The sequence below is a fragment of the Hoplias malabaricus genome, chromosome 1 (genome assembly GCF_029633855.1).
Source record: "Hoplias malabaricus isolate fHopMal1 chromosome 1, fHopMal1.hap1, whole genome shotgun sequence".
NCBI lineage: Eukaryota > Metazoa > Chordata > Actinopteri > Characiformes > Erythrinidae > Hoplias > Hoplias malabaricus.
Genome location: NC_089800.1, coordinates 70,306,356 through 70,312,983, shown reverse-complemented (window position 1 = coordinate 70,312,983; position 6,628 = coordinate 70,306,356). Strand labels below are relative to the sequence as shown.

The 6,628-nt window shown below is 40.0% G+C and overlaps 1 long non-coding RNA gene across 1 annotated transcript in view; it reads left to right on the top strand.

The window, feature by feature from the left end:
- The window catches only part of LOC136697365 (uncharacterized), a 31,301-nt gene extending 25,087 nt beyond the window's left edge, over positions 1–6,214 (top strand). The window contains exon 3 of the long non-coding RNA XR_010802694.1: positions 5,103–6,214. This is a non-coding gene — a long non-coding RNA (uncharacterized lncRNA). The remainder of the gene's footprint in view (positions 1–5,102) is intronic.
- The last annotated feature ends 414 nt before the right edge of the window (positions 6,215–6,628 follow it).

The window sequence follows — 6,628 nt, the reverse complement described above, 5'->3', positions numbered from 1 at the left end:
ACGCCCAAGTTCCTTTTGTCCAACTCTTGATAAATAACGAACCCCCCGTCAGTGCCTGACTTGTTTGAAACTAATCTTTTTGAGATCTCTCTCTCTCTCTCTCTCTCTCTCTCTCTCTCTCTCTCTCTAAATTTATTTATTTATTACCAAACTAACATTTTAAACATTATCATTATTAGGGCTCATTGGATTCATTAGTGTTTTTTTTTTTTAGTAAAATTTTAGCCAGAACCCACCCCCAAGTCACACACAAGCACATGCTTCCTCTGGGACATGTGAATCCAACTGCTGTTTCTTTTCAAAGTACAGCTGAGCTAACACAACACCAGTGGAAATCTCAACACACTTTAAGCAGAATACTAAAATATAAGATCTGCTACACCAGCTAACAGATGCTGGCACTGGCTTTTGTTGTGATGCTTGTGATGAGGGGAAAGAGCCATCCTACTCAACAATAAAGGGCAAGGCCCAAGGATTCCCAACCTGGGATGACTGGGGTGTCACTGATGTTCAAACAGGCCATGTCCCGAAAGCTTCTTTTGTACTGAATGCACCTCAGCACATTAAGACCCCACCTTCTCTACTGTCTCTCTCTGTTCTCACACTTGTCACACCCCTCTGTCTCTTTTGTTTCTGTCTAGCTAATTCCTTTCTCTTATCCTCATAAAGCAAGCCCTTTCCTCATTCTCTCTCTAGCCCTGGTTTTGGAATAAACCATGTCCTGCATAATCTGTCTTTGTGGCTTTTCAGGTTTTTACACAGTTTGTATCCCTAAATTGAGACATTGTCAATTTAGCTTACTACCCACTCAATCATATTAGGACCAATATGTTTTAAAGCAGCTTTTCTTTTTTTTAATGAATAATTTTAATTTAAAATTCAAATATTTTCCTTCTCATTTTGGTCATTTTATGGTATGGTAAAAAGACATTAGTGATTAGTGATTTGCAGTGCTTTCCTTGATGGAATTTAAATGCAAGGACAAATAAATTCCTCTTGCTTGGCATTTAATACTACTTAATATTTAAGTTAGTTTTCGTGACTATATTAATAGTTGGGGTGGCAAATGGCACAGCAGGTAGTGTCACAGTCACACTGGAGGTTGTGGGTTCAAGTCCCACTGACTGTCTGTGAGGAGTTTGGTGTGTTCTCCCCATGTCCGTGTGGGTTTCCTCTGGGTGCTCCAGTTTCCCCCCCTGGTCCAAAAAACACACATTGGTAGGTGGACTGGCGGGTCAAAAAAGTGTCTATAGGTGTGAGTAAATGTTTGTGTGTGTCACCCTACAAAGGACTGGCCCAGTGGTTCCAGGTAGGCTCCGGACCCACCACAACACTGAATTGGATAAGCAGTTATAATGAATGAATGAATGAATGTATGTACACCTAATTTTACAGTTCCAACGGGAAATGGTCAATAGCAAAAATAATTGATGGCATTTAAGCTACAAATTTGCCCTAATGAAATATATTTAAAACACATTACATGCCCAACATGTAAAAATATTGCTTATGTGAATTGGTTTCCAGAAGCTGACCCTTCTTTCATTGGTAGAGAAGGTATATGGATGCATGAAAAATATAAGTGAGGTCTGCAGAGAATGATGAAAGGAGTAGCACGAGAGGATGAACAGTGATGTGATTAGATTCCCTGGTAAAAGGCTGAGAGGGTCGTTAGCTTGATTAGATTGACTGGATAAATTCTGAGGGACATTCATCACATCTTTTTTTTTCTCCCAAAGCTGCTAATGCCTGTGTTTATCCAGTCCCTTAAAACCCTGTTTCTCCTAGAACCCAACATCCTAGCCAAGAACCACCAGTTGCCTCATTTTAAATATTGAGCAAACCACTTGCTCTCTTGTGTGGTGACTTTAATAATCCAGAGATTTTCACTCTGAGCTGTTTACTTTTCCTGGGAAACCTAAATGATTCATCTGGATTTGGATAGAATTCACAAAAAAAAAATGTCAGCGTTATAAATGTGATTGCACATGTTAAAGCAAAAATTACAGCTTCAAAATAATTGTGATGATTCACTGACCTGCAATAGGAAGAAGAGAGCCTCTGTCATTGCTACTTGCACTGCAGAAACTGCACTATGTAACTTTTGGAGGAGGGTATGAAAACTCTCTCTCCACTTAATTCAGGGTAGTTCTGTAAAATCTTATTTAGTGTCATATTAAGGCTGTATCATGTTAACAGACAGCACCATGGAGAAATTGCCCTATTGTTCAAATTCAAAAAGAGAATGTCACAAGTCTGAACTCAGATAGTGTAAAATCAATCATCAAATTCACTAATGTCCAAATCATCAGCTCTGCTCCACGAATAAAGCAAATATTTCAAGCTGCGAGAGCATGTGTGACGTAGCTGCTGTGCGCTACATGTGTGAAAGACTACTCCGGGACATCTTCAGACCCAGTACTTTGGAGTTTCTCTAATAATTTTCTCAAACATCAACAACAAAAACATAACAGCAAAATCCACTTTGCAACGGTTGGCAATCTCACGTAATTAAACAGACCACAGTTAAAAAAACAAAACCAAAATATAATAACTGATCATTTATTAATTAAATAACTAAATTCAGTAATACATATAAGTGGAAAAATATGTGAAGGTTTGCATTGAGTTCTGCACTGAAAGCAACTCACATGCAGCTGTAACCCACAGAAAACCTAAACTATGGGATGTTGGAGGGTGTCCACACGTGAATTTTTTGGTCCATTACTGATGGCAATCAGTTGTGTCCCATATGTAGCAAAACGCCCAAACCATGATACTCCCACCACCATGTTTCACAGATGGGATAAGGTTCTTATGCTAGAATGCACTGTTTTTATTTCTCCAGGAATAACACTTCCAATTTGAACTAAAACATTATATTTTGATTTATTTTGGTTCTACCCATCCACAAAACATTGTTTCAAAGTCCTTCTGGCTCGTCCATGTGATCTCAAGCCAACTACAGGGGTTGGACAATGAAACTGAAACACCTGGTTTTAGACCACAATAATTTATTAGTATGGTGTAGGGCCTCCTTTTGCGACCAATACAGCGTCATTTTGTCTTGGGAATGACATATACAAGACCTGCACAGTGGTCAGAGGGATATTAAGTCATTCTTCTTGCAGGATAGTGGCCTGGTCACTACATGATGCTGGTGGAGGAAACGTTTCCTGACTCGCTCCTCCAAAACACCCCAAAGTGGCTCAATAATATTTAGATCTGGTGACTGTGCAGGCCATGGGAGATGTTCAACTTCACTTTCATGTTCATCAAACCAATCTTTCACCAGTCTTGCTGTGTGTATTGGTGCATTGTCGTCCTGATACATGGCACCACCTTCAGGATACAATGTTTGAACCATTGGATGAACATGGTCCTCCAGAATGGTTCGGTAGTCCTTGGCAGTGACGTGCCCATCTTGCACAAGTATTGGGCCAAGGGAATGCCATGATATGACAGCCCAAACCATCACTGATCCACCCCCATGCTTCACTCTGGGCATGCAACAGTCTGGGTGGTACGCTTCTTTGGGGCTTCTCCACACTGTAACTCTCCCGGATGTGGGGAAAACAGTAAAGGTGGACTCATCAGAGAACAATAGATGTTTCACATTGTCCACAGCCCAAGATTTGCGCTCCTTCACCATTGAAACCGACATTTGGCATTGGCATGAGTGACCAAAGGTTTGGCTATAGCAGCCCGGCCGTGTATATTGACCCCGTGGAGCTCCCGACGGACAGTTCTGGTGGAAACAGGAGAGTTGAGGTGCACATTTAATTCTGCCGTGATTTGGGCAGCCGTGGTTTTATGGTTTTTGGATACAATCCGGGTTAGCACCCGAACATCCCTTTCAGACAGCTTCCTCTTGCGTCCACAGTTAATCCTGTTGGATGTGTTTCTTGGTGGTATGCTGATATTACCCTGGATACCGTGGCTCTTGATACATCACAAAGACTTGCTGTCTTGGTCATAGATGCGCCAGCAAGACGTGCACCAACAATTTGTCCTCTTTTGAACTCTGGTATCACCCATAATGTTGTGTGCATTGCAATATTTTGAGCAAAACTGTGCTCTTACCCTCTGCTAATTGAACCTTCACACTCTGCTCTTACTGGTGCAATGTGCAATTAATGAAGACTGGCCACTAAGCTGGTCCAATTTAGCCAGTTTCATTGTCCAACCCCTGTACATACTGTAGTTCTTTTTGAAGAGCAACAGCTTTCTCTTGGCAACCCTGCCACTATACACTGTTGTTGTTCATTGGTTCTCCTGATGCTGGACTCATGAAAATTAACGTTAGACAATTTGAGAAAGGACTTTAGTTGCTTAGAAATGACCCTGGTTTGCTTGGAGTGCTCTTTGATAGTCAAATATTCCTGGGGAGAGTTACAATGATCATGAATTTCCTCCATGTCCACACCAACTGTCTGATTGTGGATTAGGGACTTCCAAACACTTCCGATTGTTTTGTAACATTTTCAAGCCTGAGGAGAATGAACTTCCACGATATGTGTTTTGATTATCTGACTTTGAAAAGCTCTTTTTTTTTATAAATATTCATGGATTGCAGCTAGTGTCACAGTACAGAGTAGCCACCATATTGGGGACATACTCATTAATCAAACACACAACTCAAGAAAATACTGTGATATTTAAATTGATTTACTTTTTCTGTCAAATTTTTAGTTTAATTTGGATGTTAAAATGAAAGAGAATATAAGCATGGATCCCTGACACATTTATCTGTCATGTTTGAAAACAAAGTTCTGTTACTCTGTGTCACTCTCAATGATGTTTCAGACAAGGAGAACTACTTTATTAAATTTTAAGCCAAACCAGAGGCAGTAAATTAAGCAGACAGTCGCAATAAAACATTTTCCACAAAGAATCTATTCAGATCAGATTAATTACCCTGTAAATAAGGTGGAAAAAGGTGAAGACAAAGGAATATGTGGCTTATGTCTGTAGTCTCACAAAACTTAAGTGAGAGAAGAGAAACGCATTAAAGTCTGATTTGCAAACAGTTTTCCATTAGATCCTATGACGAAAATGCCAATGCAGATTTTAACTGTCTTTCTCCTCATTATGCCACATAGTGAGATCCTATACCCGCTGACATATAGGAGGTGGGTGTCTGTGTCACAACTCCAGCCAGCTCCTCCATCTCTACAGCTCATCTTGAAGGGGTTTACTACAATTCCCACAGTGCTCCTGCTTATCACATGACCACAGGCACTGATCACACGACAGTGCACCAGTCCGCAACATCTGGGTCTCAAACTAAGCAAGCTCTTTCTTTGTAAAACTCTGTGAAGTATTGCTTGGTTTTCCAAGTCTTGCTGAATGTGTTATTCTGTTTTTAATCGACCTTGTCTGTTTTTTGCCTTGCCCCTTTTTCTCTGCTGTTTTTTGGCTTTTGACCTTGGACTGTTCAACACTGTTTTCAGATTTTCCCTTTTGTCATTAAAACCATTTCGTATTGGAGTCTGCAAGCATCACCATTCTGTTCGCATCTGACACTATGCTTCAGGGTGTGGTAATACTCTCTCCAGTGCAGGGAGAGGAGCTGTGTATGAGAAGTTTCTGTCTTTCCCATTCGTTTACATAAAGTGCTGCGCCCTGAAACCAGATAATTGGTCCCCAATATGGCACCCATGCCAGAAACATTACGTCACTGCAACCCATGAATAATACAGTGCACACTCACATCTGACTGTCTTATGATAGATTAAAAACACCTAACTGAACACACTGAGTGGAACACTGTAAGATTTGGCCCTTTGAACCTCAGGTGCAGAGAACTTCCCAGCTTTTAATATATGGCTTTGCATAATTTCAGGATGCATTTCTTGAAGCATGGTGGTTGTTTTGACAATGATTTTCCAAAGTACTACCAAGCCCATGTGGCTATGTCCATCATGGTAGCATGACATTTAGCAGTGGTTTTTGTCCTTGGCCTGAGATCGTCTGACTCACTGAATCTTTTCATGATATTGTGAACTGTCGATGGTGAAACCTAAATTCTTGGCAATCAACAAAAAAATGTTGAAATTGATTGATGATTCTCTCACATTTTGGAAAAAAAGTAATGTGCAATGACCTTTTCCTGCTTGAAAAGACTTTGCCTTTGGTGAATGCTACTTTTATATCTTTTGTTTCACCTGTTCATTGTGTGATTCTTGTTTCACCTGTTCATTGTGTGAAACAGTACGACATGAATTTTCTATAAAGTTTTCACTTGTTTTGCCCTGTCCAACTTTTTTGAATTGTGTTGCAACATTTGTTTATGTTTACAAAAACAATCAAGCTGGTCAATAAAATTTTGGAAATCTTTTCTTTGTACATTTGTCAGTTAAATAAAAGTTCAAGAGAATGAAAAGATTCACAGATCCATGTTTTTACATTACACATATTACATTAATGTATTCATTCATTCATTTATTCAAAGATACACAAAACTCTTCACAGACAGTCATCTGAACAGGGCTTAAACCCACAACCCCAGGACCCTGGAGCTGTGTGACAACGATGCTACCTGTTGTGCCACCATGTCACCCTCACATATTACATATGTAATTATATGGCACTGACATTTATAATGCACTTTTCAGAAACCTAAACA